The sequence below is a fragment of the Pan paniscus genome, chromosome X, assembly GCF_029289425.2.
Source record: "Pan paniscus chromosome X, NHGRI_mPanPan1-v2.0_pri, whole genome shotgun sequence".
Classification (NCBI taxonomy): domain Eukaryota; kingdom Metazoa; phylum Chordata; class Mammalia; order Primates; family Hominidae; genus Pan; species Pan paniscus.
This window is the reverse complement of record NC_073272.2, coordinates 11,956,383-11,972,581: the sequence shown is the minus strand read 5'-3', so window position 1 is coordinate 11,972,581 and position 16,199 is coordinate 11,956,383. Positions and strand designations below refer to the sequence as shown.

The 16,199-nt window shown below is 48.0% G+C and overlaps 1 protein-coding gene across 1 annotated transcript in view; it reads right to left on the bottom strand.

The window, feature by feature from the left end:
- Positions 1 to 14,330, bottom strand: part of CLCN4 (chloride voltage-gated channel 4) — an 81,561-nt gene extending 67,231 nt beyond the window's left edge. Inside the window, exons 1-2 of the mRNA XM_003811944.5 lie at positions 13,257 to 14,330; positions 11,806 to 12,068 (exon numbers count right to left, since the gene is read on the bottom strand). The gene's annotated coding sequence lies outside the window, so the exon portion shown is untranslated. The remainder of the gene's footprint in view (positions 1 to 11,805; positions 12,069 to 13,256) is intronic.
- Between the last annotated feature and the right edge of the window lie 1,869 nt (positions 14,331 to 16,199).

Here is a 16,199-nt window from a genome sequence, read left to right as displayed (position 1 = left end):
CTCATCTCAAGTGATTATTTACAAACATGCTTCCTCCCATATTTGGCTGTGAGCTCCTCGAGGGCAAAGGCCTATGTTACTCATCTCTATTTACTATCCGGACCTGCATAAAATGAAGTGTTTGCTGAATGTTGCTATATAGAAATAGTGTCCACTAAGCCACAAAAAGCTTAGCCAGGCACACATACTACCTCTATTCTACAGGGAGTGTTATTAATACTATATCCATCAATAGATATAAAACCCTATCAAGTAGTCAGCTATTGAATGCTTTGGACATCACTGCATAGACATGCTCAAGAATCAAGATAAGAGGGCGGGTGTGGTGGCTCATGCCTGTAATCCCAGCACTTTGGGAGGCCGAGGCAGGTGGACCACCTGAGGTCAGGAGTTCAAGACCAGCCTGGCCAGCATGGTGAAACCCCATCTCTACTAAAAATACAAAACTAGCCAGGCATGGTGGTGCATCCACCTAAGTAATCCCAGCTACTTAGGAGGCTGAGGCAGGAGAATCGCTTGAATCCAGGAGGCGGAGCTTGCAGTAAGCCAAGATAACACCACTGCACTCCAGCCTGGACAACAGAGCGAGACTCTATCTCAAAAAAAAAAAAAAAAGAATCAAGAAAGATTTTTATCTGTACATGTACAGAGAACAAAAGGCTATGTAGGCCAGCCTGAAGTCACTGCCATGTCACACGTGAGTGGTTTTGAAACGTCCACCATCACCCACCAGTTTTATAATTTGTAGCAAAATTAAAAAATTTTAAAAAGAAAAACAGAAAATATTTTTTTAAAGACATGATAATAATTTGCAGCAATGCCTGTCTGAGGGGCATACCTTGCCTTTCCTTACTGGTTTTTTTTGTTTGTTTGTTTGTTTTTCTGAATTCATCTTGTTTCCCTTGTTACTTTTCACTCATGAAAAGAGTTGGGCTGACAAAAACAGGTGTCCTCCTGATATCCAGCCACAGGCATTCGACACAGAATCAATGGAGCCTGAGGGAGTGGACTCTGGACCCATAACAGAGGCTAAAAGCACCACAAGCTGACGGTTTCTTATCAGCCCAACAAGACAAATCCTTCACTGTTTTTATCCAAGTGGAGGAGGTGACAGCTTGAGAGGGAAACTGCCTTAAAAATCCCTTTAAGCTCTCTCAAGAAGTTTCTCGGAAATAAATGTAGATACACTGACCAGAACATTCAATATAGGAAATCTTGTTTACACAAAGATTTAAACTATTAGACTATATAATCCCATAGATAGAAGAAGCTCAACAAACCCCAAGCACACACAAAAAAATGAAGAAAACTACACCAAGGCATAGCATAATCGAACTGTTAAACAAGTGAAAAAGAAGATCTCTTAAAAGCAGTGACAGAAAAGAGACACTTTACATACAAAGAAAGCTATTAGGCTATACAGGGCTATGAGGAGAAAAGAGGTACCACTCCATCCCATAATAAGAATGAAGCTCACAAGCCTAATGTCAAGTAAAAGAAAGACACAAAGAAAAGCAGACACAAAGGGATCCGAGATTCCATCCCTATAAAGTTCCAAACAAGCAGAAGGAACCAGTGGTGTTATTCAGGATAGCAGTTACCCTTGGAAGGGGACATGAGGGTGGCTTCTGGGAACTGGTCATGTTCCATTTCTGGATCTGGGCACTGTTACCCAGGTGTGTTCACCTTGTGACAATTCATCAAGCTGCACGCTTACCCTTTGTGCACTTTTCTGCACATGGATTTCAATTAAAAGTTGACCAAAGGCAACCCAAACAAGCCATCAGCTGGAATTAAATCTCACTGCTTCACTTTACAAAAGTGAGGTTTTTCATTGGCATGCTTGCAACACTTCTTTGAAGTGCCCGTGAAATACTTTCTCTTTTCAAACACCCATTGCATCCTCTCTTGCAAAAATGACCTCCCACTGAAATAATTGAGGTCAGAAGTCTGAAAGCCCTGACAAAGCAAAGGCGCTGGAGTTGGCAAATCCCCTGTGCAGCGGGCAGAGGACACGGGCTCCACATTGCATTACAGGCTGCGGCGTGTTTCCCTGGTGCTGGAGGAAAAGGGGGCTGCTCGCATCAAAAATGACATCCTGCATCTGCAAACGCCGAATGCCCAAAGTAACGCCCAGACAGCCAAACCCCACTGGCATTTGGGGAATATTTTACTGAAGCCTCCAGGCTATAAAGAGATACACAGGATATACATTTTCATCGAATACAGACCGTTGCCCATTTACTAAAAATCTATATATCCAAACTCATCCTCAATATGCCCTAATTTATCATCAATAGACCTAAACTTTGCATGAAGCTCCTCTCCTCTCCAACCCAGGAAGGAAAGAGAGAGAAAATACCATGAACAAATATGGAACGATCAGAGAAAAGTGGAGCTTCGGAAGGGGCAAAACGAAGGCAGCTATGGCCAGAGCCTGGGGAGCTGACCCAAGGAGAGACCAGCACTGGGCCTCCCCTCCAAGAAAGCTTTGGACCATTACTAGTCATTTCAGTTATCTGAAGCTGCATCACTAATTACCATTTACACTGACCATTCACACGGTTTCTATGTGTCAGGAAGTGGGGAGCAGTGTGGCTGGGTCTTTCTGGCTCAGCGTCTCTCAGGAGGTTGTGGTCAGGATGTCAGCCAGGGCTGCTCTCATCTGAAAGTTGGACGGGGGCTCCCTCACATAGCAACCAACTTGCTCGCTGGCATCCCCACAGGATGCCTTGAATGTCCCCACGACATGGCAGTTGGCTTTCTCTAGAGGGGGTGGTCCAAGAGAACCAGGAGGGTCTCTAATGACCTAGCTTTGGAAGTCACACACTGTCACTTCACGGTATCCTATTGGTGACACAGGTCAGCCCTGAATGGTTCCATATGGGAGGGGACCACACATGAGCATGAACACCTGGAGGTAGGATGGTCGAGGCCCATCTTGGAGGCTGGCTCCAATACAAAAGCTTTTCACTGCCTTATTCCACCTTGCCTGAAACCCCAGGAATTTCAATTTCATTTGTAATCATTTTGAGTCTTGCTTTTAAAATGTGGACACCTTTAGGATGATGAGGTGGCCAGGACTCATTCCACCCCTTCTAGCTAACCCTCCAAACACCAGAGGGGAGAAGACAGGAAGGCACTGACAGTGACGGGAGCCAGGTGGTGGCCCCCAGTGAGGGGTGGAGGGCCACACGACCAAGGAGTTTCAAACAGGGGGAAGCTCAGAGCAAAAGGATGTTCAGAAAGAAACTGTGCCTGTTTCAAAATTCTGCCTCGAACCAGCGGAGACACTTCCTTTTTCCTCCTCCCACTTCCTCCCCGGCCCCGGCCCTGCCCCCAGCACTCCCTGTGTTCCTTCAATCACAGTCTGGCTTCCATAGGACTAGGCAGCTGTTGTGTGACCATGGCAGGCTTCCTATGGTCCCAGGGCCATGCAGCCATTCGTTCCACGTTGAAACCCAGCCCACGTGTTGGAAACAGGATGAGGCCAACCACATGTGGCCTCGGGTGACACAATGGCCTCAGTGTTCTCACACCCCCATCCCAGGGACAGGAGGGCTGGGCTGTGAGGTGTTTGTGTTGCTGGTGCCAAGAGCCAAGGGTTTGGAATTTCCCCAGAGACTTCTTCCCATAATAACAGTCACAACGCCTTTGTACAGGGCTCCGTGTACCTGGCTTCATTCTAAGCACTTCCCCCGTGTATGAAGTACCGCCTCCCTCAGGCCCACGTTACAGATAAGTTACAGATAAGCAAACTGCGGCACAGAGGTTAAGTCTCACACACAGTGAGGGGGCAGCTGGATCCAGCCCAGGTCCCAGGGGCCTTTCTCCACAACAGCAGGCAGGCCTCTGCCACCTCAGGACCCAGAGCCATGTGCCTCCATGGAGAGGGCACTGGGGGCCACGTTTCTGCTACACCGTGTGAGAATAGCTTAATTAAAGGCCCCTGGGTCGCGCTCTCATGCATCCACAAAAAAATGCTGCTGCACGTGCTTGCTAGGGCTGCCGTAACCAAGCACCACGGACTGGGTGGCTCAGATAACAGAAGAGGGTTTTCTCCCAGTTCCGGAGGCCAGAAGTCTGAGATGAAGGGACGCGCGCTGCTGATGCCTTCGTTTCACCATGATGACCTCTGTCAAGGCCCTATCTCCAAATAAGGTCACGTCTTGAAGTACTGAAGGTTAGGACTTGAATCTATGAATTTGTTGGGGACACAGTTCAAGCCATCACAGCTGCTGAAGACAGTGCAGGTGGGAAATCCCTCGCTCTTCTGGCACTTCCACAGCCTGGCCTTCCCTTCACCATTTTCTGACAGGTTTTCTCCACAACAACCTATTTTCTGCTTATCCAAGGTTCACACCCCCTCATGGATAAAAAGAAAATTTCAGGAGCCACTCGTGACTGGCAAGTGTGTAAAGCCTAAATGCTGGAAGGCACCCAAAACTGCGTTCATGTGCCGTTCCTGGTGGCCCGGGACGCCACGGTGAAGAGAGGCAGGCCACTCTGACCAACACACGGGCTGACATTTGAGCCAATTCCATGTTTGGGGTAAAAGGTGAGCTGGTGTGAGGCGTGACTAAGCTAAGAGGAACAATCTCCCGGCTATCTGCTAACCACAGAGGCCTTTTCACCCAACCAGCACCTCCAAGGGTTAGAGTGGAGGGCGAAAAATAACTTTCATATTTAGCCAAATCAACCCAGAAGGGAAGTGAAGAGCCAAGAGATAGGAGGACACAGTCAGCCCATCGGGAAGCATCGCGAAATTGCGGGCAAGGCTCAGGGGAGCGGCAGCCACAGAGAGGAGCCGCAGGCCCAGCACCCAGGACCAGGAGCAGCCTCCCCCATAAGGAAACACAGCGTTGGGGTAGCTCTCACATCAGCAAACCCCAAACCCATCCTGGGCACCCCAACTGCCTCAGATGGAAAGAGGGGAACACCACCCTCAGGGGGAGCGCCCACCCACAGCCTCTCCTTCATGACCCTGCTATTCCCATGTGTCGTCCCCAGGGCAGGTCAAGGGCCTGACCCCAGCCTTCCAGGACTCTCCTCTTCTGCAGCTTCAAGAGGGGTTCAAGTCCCCTCTGTGAGGAAGGCTCCGGTCTCACATCTACTTTCAACCCAGCCAACAGCAGGCTCTCTGTTGAATACGAGGGGGCTGAGTGCTCAGGGCTGAGGGAATAGCCAGTGCAAAGGCCCTGGGGCAGGGCAGGACCACGTCAAGAACAGTGTGAAGATGGCAAGCCAGCAGGCAGGGGCTTCCATGAACCCCCGATTGCAGGCCACTGCATCCCGCAGAAGCGCACGTGACAGGCGGTGCAGGGCGACCAGGGCCACTTGGAGAAGGCAACAAGGGAACAAGTGTGGGGGTTGACCCTCCAGCCACAGAGAACAGCCAATTCAGAGACTCAGTGGCAGGAACAAATGTGCTGGGCCCGAGGACAGCAAGCAAGCTGTGTAGCCAGAATCACCGGAGCCACCGGCAGCCTGACAGCTTGGGAGACTTCAGCCACGACAAGAAGCGGGAAAGAGAGCTTTTCAGGTGTCATGTGGGAATGTGCATGGCCATTTCCTCTGCTGTCCCTGGGAGCCACCGCCCATCAAAGGTGATGCTGCGACTGAGCCGGATGCATGAGGACACGTCTGCAGCCTCCATGTCCTGCCCTGTAGTTCACACTACCCTCCCACGCCAGGCTTCTTTGATCACCAAGGGCCCACTCTGGCACCTAGGACAACATTGCTGCTAAAGAGGTTAGCTCCTCAGTCCAACTCACCTGGTCACCCTGGCCACTCCCCATCTGGCCTCCAGCCTCGCCTCCTAGCCTCCTTGCTGGCCGCCCTGCTTTCTTTCTCACCCACCTCTGACTCTGCTCCTGACAGCAGCCAGTCCTTTTAACCCAGTCTCAACATGTCACTCCCCGACACAGGAGCATCCAGTGGCTTTCCATCACACTGAGGACAATCCAGGGTTGACACCACGACTGCCAGTTCCAGGATGGCCTGCCCCCTGCGCCTCTCTGAGCACCTGTCCCCACCCCTACTCTCTGGGTAGCTCTACTTTGCACATGCCGATCTCCCTGCTTTCCGCAAACGCTTCCTGTCCTGCCCTGCCTCAGGGCCTTTGCACTGGCTGTTCCCTCAGCCCTGAGCACTCAGCCCACCGTGCTCAAGTGGCTCTCTCTCCATTCGGATCTCTGCTCAAGTGCGACCCCTCAGAGAGGCCTTCTTGCCCTCCCTGACCAGCGTTTGGAGTCCAGTGCTGTACATCCTTTGCTGTCCATCCTTTCACTCAACACACAGCCTATCCAACAGCTACTTCCTCTTCCCTCAGCTCAAATCAGTCCTGTGAGGGCAGGAACCTTGTCCATTTGGTCCTACCATGTATCCCACTGCCTAGACTTGTAGGACTCAACCAACTGGGGGCAATACTGACCCCCAGGGGACATTTGGCCATGTCTAGAGACATTTTTTGTTATTACAACTGGGAGATGGGGTGCCACTGGCATCTAGTGGATGGTGGCCAGGGATGCGGCTCAATACCCTACATTGCCCAGAACAGCGCCCCATAAAAATGAATCATCCGGACCCTAACGTCCACAGTGTCAAGGTTGAGAAACCCTGGCCTAGACGCACAGACCCAAGGAATATTTGCTGAATGAAGAAGTAATTAAGGGGCCGGGAGCAGTGGCTCAAGCCTATAATCCCAGCACTTTGGGAGGCCGAGGCGGGCACATCACCTGAGGTCAGGAGTTCGAGACCAGCCTGGATAACATGGTGAAACTCGTCTCTACTAAAAATACAAAAATTAGCCAGGCGTGGTGGTGCGTGCCTGTAATCCCAGCTACAAGGAGGCTGAGGCAGGAGAATCGCTTGAACCTGGGAGATGAAGGTTGCAGTGAGCCGAGATCAAGCCACTGCACTCCAGCCTGGGCAACAAAGAGAGATTCCATCTCAAAAAAAAAAAAGAAAAGAAATGAAAGTCATTTAAAAAAATACTTATCACACACACAAAAAAATTCCTGCACATAAAAAAGCCACCCACTGAAAATGTGGTTAAACAAAGGTCTTGTTACCAAGGGAAAGTGTGTATGGGGGAAGGGATAGGAGGGGGGACTGTCCCCACACACCTCTTCCCCCAGGTTGGTAGAAGAGATGCGTCATCACACTAAACCCCTTTGGTCTGCTACTGCAAGGCTGACAGGTGGAGAGGAGGCAGGTAAGGCGAGGACCTCTGGGGCCTCTGGCCCATGTGATGGGGGCACCTGGAGCACAGGTTAAGCCCTGGGCTTCACCCCCAGACCTATTCAGTCAGAATCCCCAGTGTGTCTAAGGGTTTACATTTCTTTTCTTTTTTTCTTAATTTTTTATTATGAACATTTCCAATTACACAGAACATCATCCAGAAGAATCCAGTGAATAACACCAATCAGACTGAACAGTTGTTCACATTTGGCTCTATCTGCTTTATCTCTTTCTCTCTCTTCATTTAACTGAACCATTTAAAAGTAAATTATTGATCTTGAAGCCTGATCTTCAAAGTGTCATCTGGGGACTCCTTGGGCTCCCCAAGACCCTTTAAGGGAGTCCATGATGTCAAAAACATTTCACAATATTCTGACATTGTTATTTGCCTTTTTCTAAGTTCATTCTCTCACGAGCATAAAATGGAATTTTCCAGAGGCTACATGACATGCGATATTGAAACAGATTGAATGTAGAACCAAGTATGAGAATTCATCTGTCTCCTATTAAGTCATACATTAAAGAGATCTCAACAAAACATCAAAAAAAGAAAAAAAGTAAATGACTGCTACCATGACACTTCATCTCTAAACACTTTAGTATACATCTCTAAACAAGAAGACTTTTCTACATAAACACATGTATTAGCTATCTATTGCTGCCTAACAAATTACCCCAAAGCATAGCAGCAGGACACAAACATGTATCATGTCACTGTTTCTGTGTCAGGAACCCTGGAGTGGCTTAGCTGGTGCCTCAGCTCAAGGTGTCTCACAGGGCTGCAAGCATCTCAAGACTCAACTGCGGCCGGGCGTGGTGGCTCATGCCTGTAATCCCAGCACTTTGGGAGGCCAAGGTGGGCGGATCACCTGAGGTCAGGAGTTCGAGACCAGCCTGTCCAACATGGCAAAATCCCATCTCTACTAAAAATACAAAAATTAGCCAGCCGTGGTGGCGTGTCCCTGTATTCCTAGCTACTAGGGAGGCTGAAGCATGACAATCGCTTGAACCCAGGAGGCGGAGGTTGCAGTGAGCTGAGATCGCTACCACTGCACTGCAGCCTGGGTGACAGACCGAGACTCTGTCTCAAAAAAAAAAAAAAAAAAAAAAAAAAGACTCAACTGGGCCTGAAGGGTCTGCCTCCGAGCCCGCTCACACCCTCACACCGTCAGCAGGTCTCAGTTCTTCTCAGGCTGTTGGAATGGACCTCGGGTCCTCACCACGGCAGATGGACCCTTTTGTAGGGCTGATCACGACATGGCAGCTTCAGTGTAAGCAACCCAAGAGAGAAAACACACCCCAGGCAGAAGCCCCTTTACACCCTCATGGTGGAAGTGCCACTCCCCCACCCCTTGCTAGACGTATTCATTGGAAGTTCATTACTTGGTCCAGACCAAACCCCAGGGGAGAGGGTGATGCCAAGTTGCAGCTGCCAGGGGTGGGGATCACTGCATCTGTCCGAGGGGCTGCCGAACACATCACAGACTGTCACATCTAATCAAAGCAGCAGCAGTCTCCTAGTGTCACCTAATAGCCAGTCACATCAAAGCATCTCTAGGCATCCCCAAAATGCCTGTTACACGTTTGTTTGGGCCGAATCCAATCGAGGGCCACAAGTGATATTTGGCTATTCCGTCTCTTAAGTCTCGTTTGATGGAGAATACCCCACCTCCCTTTTTAAAAATTTCTTTCATGATATTACCTTGTTGAAGAGACAAGGCCAGATGGCTCATACAGAGCACCAAGCCCACTGGAGGCACACAGGAGCGTGCCAGGCCTGCCCTGGGATGTCCGTGGACTGAAGCCTGTGAGGACAGTGGCGTGGGGAGTGGATGGAGCCAGCTGCTCTCACCCTAGCCCTCTGCACAGTGGGTCTTCCTCACCGAAGGCCAACCTCCCCCACCAGGGCTTTCCTATCTCCCCCAGGAGACCATTTTCATGGTGCCAGGAAAGATGAGACAGACAGACAGAGAGAGAGAGAGAGAGAGCCAGCTGATGGCAACGGAAAGGGAACCCAGGGGAGGGACACATCAAAGTCCAAAGCCTGGGGCACAAGGAAATGTTTTCTGGCCATTCTAAGCACCCCACCACCACCACATACACACACATAGTAAACATGTCCCCCCCTTGCTATGCTGCTGCCACCCCCGCTTCCTGTCTCTTGGGAGTTTCCCAGCCTGCAGACCCTCTCACTTCCATCCGTCCCTCCCCAACAGCCAAGGAAGCAGAGTCAGCAAGTACAGTTGGCCCCACTTTACAGATCCGACAGCAGCTCTGCGGGGTGAAGTGATGCAGCCACAGTCACCCTCCTAGGTGTCAAAGCCAGATCTTTAGTCCTGGACTGAAGCTTAAAGCATGCGACCATGTCTGCCCAAGCGAGTGTCCGTGTCGCTGGTGGTGCGGGCCGTTTGTGTTTGCCTCCTCCTAGCTGCATAGACATTACCACCCTCTCGTCCTCACCACGTCCCCCACCAGCACCAGATGTCGTGTCGTTTCATCCTCACAACACCTCCGAGTGGACACTGTTATTCTCATTTTTGCAGACAAGGAAATGGACTCTCAGCTGTTAGGTCTAACCCAGGGTTAGACTATGTCCAGGGACGTGCTCCAGGTCTGCTGAGCACGAAGCCCCGGCAGGTTTCAACACACGTTCATCTAGTGCTCTGTTTTTTTCCTCTTTCCCTAACACTCTCCTTTCTGCCAAGCTAGCCTCCCAGCTACAAATGGCATACAAACAGCTCCTCCCCTTTTCACAGAAGCTATTTCTGGAAATTCACAGCATAAAAACGCCTTCACATTGTGTTTTCCAATATATGTGATATTAAGAAAGGGAATCAGATTTCTGATCAAGGGCTTGGCATCAAACCAATCATAAGAAAATGAATTCTTGGAGCCCGAAGAAGAATATTTCGAGATCATCTCAATCAGTGGTTCTCAACAGGGGGCAAGGGAGCCCTCGGGGGACATTTGGCAATGTCTGGCAACATTTTTGATTGTCACAACTGGGGGCTGGGAGGGGGAAGTGCTACTAGCATATAGTAGGTGGAGGTCAGAGATTCTGCTAAACATCCTACAATGCACAGGACAGCCTCACCACAAGGAGTTATCTGGCCCCAAATGCCAGTAGTGCCAAGGTTGAGACACCCTGACCTAAATCCCTTTGTTACTTTGAGGACGAGATAGTCGAGGCCCAAAGACACTAAATGACATGTCCAAGGCTGCACAGTCACAAAGCCAAAAGTGGAATCTAGGTCTGTATTAGATCCACCTCTATCATCTGCTTTGCTCTATCTAGGGTTGGGCTGGAGGAGAAGGGAGGGCGGGGACCCGGGGATCTTAATTTGTGTAACCAAACTGAACCAAAGGAAGAAAATCGCAATAAACAAGTTACTAAATTACTGCAGCAACACATCTGGGTGTCCCAAATTCTGAAAGAAATGCCTCCTTCAATTATTGATGGAAATAGCATTGCTTTACAGGCCCCCCAACGTTGCTGGTTGGTCAAATTATTCATGATGTGAGTTCCAATACAGTTTAGTGACAACAAAGCTTCCAGAAGGGTCAGGTTTTAGAGGGGAAAAAAATGCCACATTCTCCCCCTAAGGGTGCCCCCACACGTCCTGGCTGTAGTTTCTTCCTGACCCCGAGAAAGGCATGTAAACGCTCTAGAAACAGTCCATTAAAATCCCCCACCCACTGTCATGCTAGAACTGAAGTCACCTGACCCCCTCCATCTGGCGCTGAGTCATCAAGCCCCTCCATTCAGCAAGCGAATTATCAGCGAGAGAATTAAAAAGAACTCTGGGAATTCTTAGGTTTTGGTGTTATCTCCACCCCCACTCTCTGCTAAAGATCATTTGGTTCTTAGAGATGTAGCTGTCTCTTACGCTCACATGTTATCTTTGGAAGCTGCAATTTATTTTTATTGTATTGGATACCGTTCTTTTTTAATCTACTTAAAACACCTGGAAGGAAAAAAAAATACCTTTCTGACGTATGCCCTGTAAATGCTGGAACCTTGCAAAATAATGCAAAGCAATTTAGATTGCACATCTGGCTCTTAAATTGCTAACCAAGAAGTTTCCACTCCCCAGCCCGCTTTTGCTTTGAAAGAAATGAGGCTAATTACTGAGGACAAAGGCCTGTAATTAGTAAACATGTCATTATTTAAGAAGCAGAATGACACTAGGAAAACACTTGATAGTTACCTCTTAAAAGCCCCTCTGTCTACTTAGAATGCATGCAGTGTGGTCACTTAAGATTTTGTTCCCCCGCCGGAGCGGTTTTTTCCCTCCCCCGTCTTTCTGTCTGGCCCCTGCCCGCTTTCTCGGGGCGGGCACGCCAAGACCCAAGTCACGCGTGGGCCTGCCACGGGCCATCCCCGGCCGGGTGCATGCAGCTGCAGCAGGCAGCTGTGGGCAGCAGGCGCCGCAGCAGCCAGAGGCCCCACTTTGGGTTTCTGGGGGCGCAGCCGGGCTGCAGGCCCGCGGGCCGGGCTCCACCTGCAGCGTCCGCGCTGCCGGGGGCGCCGGGGAGGGCATCCAGGCGCCGCGCGCCCCTTACCTGCAGTGCCGCATCGCGCCCGCGGCTGCCCACCTGGACAGCATCCTCGAGCATCCTTTCTTCAGCGCGACGGCTGCGAGCGCCGTGACATCACCAGGAGGCGGGCCCCACGCTGCCACGTGACGCCTTCGGGGCGAGGCAGGGAGGTGTGCGCGGGGTGGGGGGAAGACCCTGGAAGTCCCGGGAGGTGAGGGTCGATGGCCAGAAACCCTCGCGCTGGCCGCCCCTCAGGCGTTTCGCTTGATGTGTGCAGCTTGCCTGGCCTTTCGCGAAGAATTATGAAAAACAACACACAGGAGGAGAAATCCAAATTATTACAGGCTCCAAGCGAGTAATAGGATTTCAAAAGAATTAGCAATAAGGGGATTACAGTGAAAGGAAATACAATTTCATGTTTTATTTTAAAACTAGTATTTATCAAATGCAGTGGAGAAATAAACATTTTGTGCAAATCAAAATGACACAAAATATAGCATGGACATACTTTGCCTAGAGTTTCTATGTTTCACGCCATATATCGACTATTATACCAAACACTTTAGTTCAAAGCAATTCATTATGGAACATTATACCAATTGCACGGATGAATAATGCTTTAATTACTCTGAATAGCTGCATTCCAATATTAATTAGTATTTGCCAAAGGAAAAAATGGTGACACCACGTATTTCTACTACTTACTTAAATATGTGATGATTTAAAATAAAGCACTGCTACGTGACCATGGTTGTATTTGTGTCTCTGTTTTCTTACATCTTCTGGCAAGGCATTTAATCTCTGAGACATGACTTAATTCACAATAACTCATTATTTCACATTTTCTAATCTTTATCACATTCTGAAGAAGTGAGTCATTTTACTATCACAGAAAATATGTACAATGTCAACATTTCTCATTCACAACTGAAACAGCCTTGCCTAGAAAGACTTTAGAAAATTACAACTGTGATAATTTTGTAAATTTGAAATAGCGTATTTCAAACTTAAGCAGTGCACATATAAACTTTTCTTTTGCCAAAATACACAAGCGTTTTTGAAATGTAAAAGGACAAAAGCAAAGACTGCTTTTATTTGTATTCCAATTGCAAATAGATTCATTTACTTTCACTTGAGTTAAAAATCACAATTTTAACATTCCCTTTGCTCACAGCCCTGAAAGAGACATGAAATAGATTGTTTTACAAGCAGGTTAGAGTTAAGTTTACTTGCAGTTTATTCCATCAGCTTTCGTGTCCTTCTATATTTAACCCTGGCCCTTATACCATGATTCCCTCCAAATTAACCAAATTTCTGTTCAGAAGGTTAATCTCTAATTTGGGGATAAATACAGCCCTTGACTCTCACAGCGATCAATTATTTTCAACACCAGATTTTAAAAATCAACAAAGTCGCAGTGTACTTTACTAGGTCACTCCTCTCAAATTTGTTTTTCTGAGTGATAAGCAGCTTACCTTCCGCTTTCAGATTCTGAGATAAAGTTAAAACGCTACCGAAATCTCCTGCTCCTTTGGGTTGAGGGTCTAATGGAGGCAGAAACTGACAAGCTCATTTTCCTGCCAGAGGCAAATGTCGATTTCAGCCCGGAGGGCCCCGGAGGCCGGCTGGGAGCATCACGTGCTCGGCCCAGCCACTCAGCCCTGCCCAGCCAGCCTGGTCACCTCTTGGCTCCGGAGCCCCGCCGTGCCAGTGTCATTCGCCTCCTACCCCCGGAGCATTCGTGTCCAGAGAAAACCCGGCGTCCCGGAGACAGGACGCCCCACCCTCAGGGGCTGGGCTGCACGGAATTCTGTGACCGGATTTTCCAGCATCAATGGGAGGTGGTGGGTATATAAAATGCCCTGCAGCCTGAAGAGGATGGTAGCATGGTGCAGACAGCCTTGCTCCGTGTTCCGGCTTGGCTGAAATGACGAAATACAGGCAACCTTCTTCATCCTGGAGCAGTTTTTTTGCAGTAGGTTAGTTTCACCTTCTCTTTTTTCTAGGTGATTGCTCAATTGTAAAAAACATTGCAGCAAACCGGCAATTCAGACAAGGCCCAGAACTGGGCCAAGCAATTCTCAACAGAATGAGAGAGCTGTCTGAACACCCTCCACCCTCGCCTTTCAAATTGTCATTTTAGCCAAGATTAAAAAACAAAACCAAAAAAAGCAAAAACCAATACCACCCATGGGAATGTAAGTTGAGCAATCTTTCTGGTGGTCTGTTTAGCATTTTTCCTACCAAATGCCTTACAAATAGTTTCGCCAATTACTCCGGGCCCTACAGCTGTTGGTATCATGTGCTCCAGCAACTTGATGTCCAAGAATTTGTCCTGGGGTGTGGGGAGTCGGGGTGGGGGGAAGAACGGTGTGCAAACCCCTGACTAGGGAAAGTTTGCTGCAATATTACTTATGATCTCAAAGCACTGGAAACAAGTTAAATCTCCAAAAACGGGATGTTTTAAATTATAAGACATCCGTGCAGTGGAAGAATTAAAACTAATATGGTGGTACACACGGATGTAAAAAGACATTTGCAGTGGATTAAATGGAAAAAAAAAAGAAGCTTCAAAGCATTATGTGCTGAGTGATCCGTCGTTTCTATGTAGGTGTAATATATTTATATCTACACAGATACCTTTGCGAACACAGAAAACTATTAGGAAATGAATTCACTAAAGTATCAAACATGGTATCTCACTGGTTAGTGGGATTAAGGGTGTTTTAAATTTTTCTTCTTTTAAGCTTAGAGATACTGTCTACTTTTTCCACAGTGAATATGTATTGCTTTTATAGCAACAAAAAAATTGTTTTCTTAAAAGCACCATATAGACATGATTATGGAATAAACAGTTTTGGCTAATTTTTTAATGCAGATTTCATTACTTGAAGATCCTGAATTCTTAACCACAAAGTCCCGAGGGAACAATCCCTAGCCATCCTAGATTATTCTGCTCATGAAGATCTTTAGGAAAGAAAGTGCCATTCAGGGGCCGTTGTTAATATTTAACCATCTCTATGTCCAGTTTTAATTTCTCTTCCATTTAAACCTACTTCTTTTTACTTTGCTCTGTGTGGAGATAGAAAGCTGGTTATTACCATCCTTCATGAAAAGATTCTTTCAATAGTTACGGAATAATAACCTTTGAGTTTTTTGTTCATTCGAGACAGGGTCTCACCCTGTCTCCCAGGCTGGAGTGCAGTGGCACGATCATGGCTCACTGCAACCTCAAATTCCTGGGCTCAAGCAATCCTCCTGCCTCAGCCTCCCAAGGAACTGGGACTACAGGCTCTTTCCATTGGCTTCACAGATTTCTCTTTCCTATCCCTTTGAATCTTCTACATTTTTTCTCTTATCTGCCAGTTTTCTACAGATGTCATACAAGGTTTAGAACAGCGGTTCTTAATGGGGTGATGTTGCTCCCTTTCCCCCAGGGGACATTTTTGGCAGCCACAACTGAAGTGGGAGGAGCCGTGTGCTCCTGGCATTGAGTGGGTAGAGGCCAGGGCTGCTGCTGAACATCCTACAGTGCACAGGACAGCTCCCTCCCCACTCCTACCTCCCGGGACAATGAACATTTCGGCCCAAAATATCAGTACAATAGTGCTGAAGTCGAGAAACCCTGGTTTGAATTACTGATGGAGTATAATTTGATGCCCAAGATGTTCCATTTCCCAGCCATTTTCAAGAGTTCCCCATTGTATGATGTGCTGGAAGCTCTCTTCATTATAAATCCCTTAAAGGTAGTACTCCCAGCATGTGGGACGTGGCATTGCCCACCTGTGTGTGCACTACAAACCACCTCTGAAAAGAGACATCGGGAACTGCTAAGGATGTTATCTCTAGGGAGGAAAACTGTGTGGCTGGGCACAGAGGTGGATGGGAAATTTTCATAGATTTGGATGCACTGTATATTTTTAAAACAGACATTTTCCCACCACTAAATTGTTAAAACTCACTATTCAATTATTCTATAAATGGTGGGTTTTACAAAACCTAGAGGTGAGGACCCTATTGCCTCTTTGTATCCAAGCCCCCATATATATATGTGTGTGTTTGTATATATATTATATATTATACATATATATTTTATATATATATATATATATATTTTTTTTTTTTGAGACAGTCTCGCTCTGTCACCCAGGCTACAGTGGCGCAATCTCAACTCACTACAACCTCCGCCTCCCGGGTTCAAGCGTTTCTTGTGCCTCAGTCTCCTGAGTAGGTGGGATTACAGGCGCCCACCACCACACCTGGCTAATTTTTGTATTTTTAGTAGAGATGGGGTTTCACTATGTTACCCAGGATGGTCTCGAACTCCTGATCTCAACTGATCCGCCCACCTCAGCACATGCACCCTGTAGAGAGTGCCTTCCTCTGCAGCATGTCATCTGATTCTCGCAGCAGCTGGT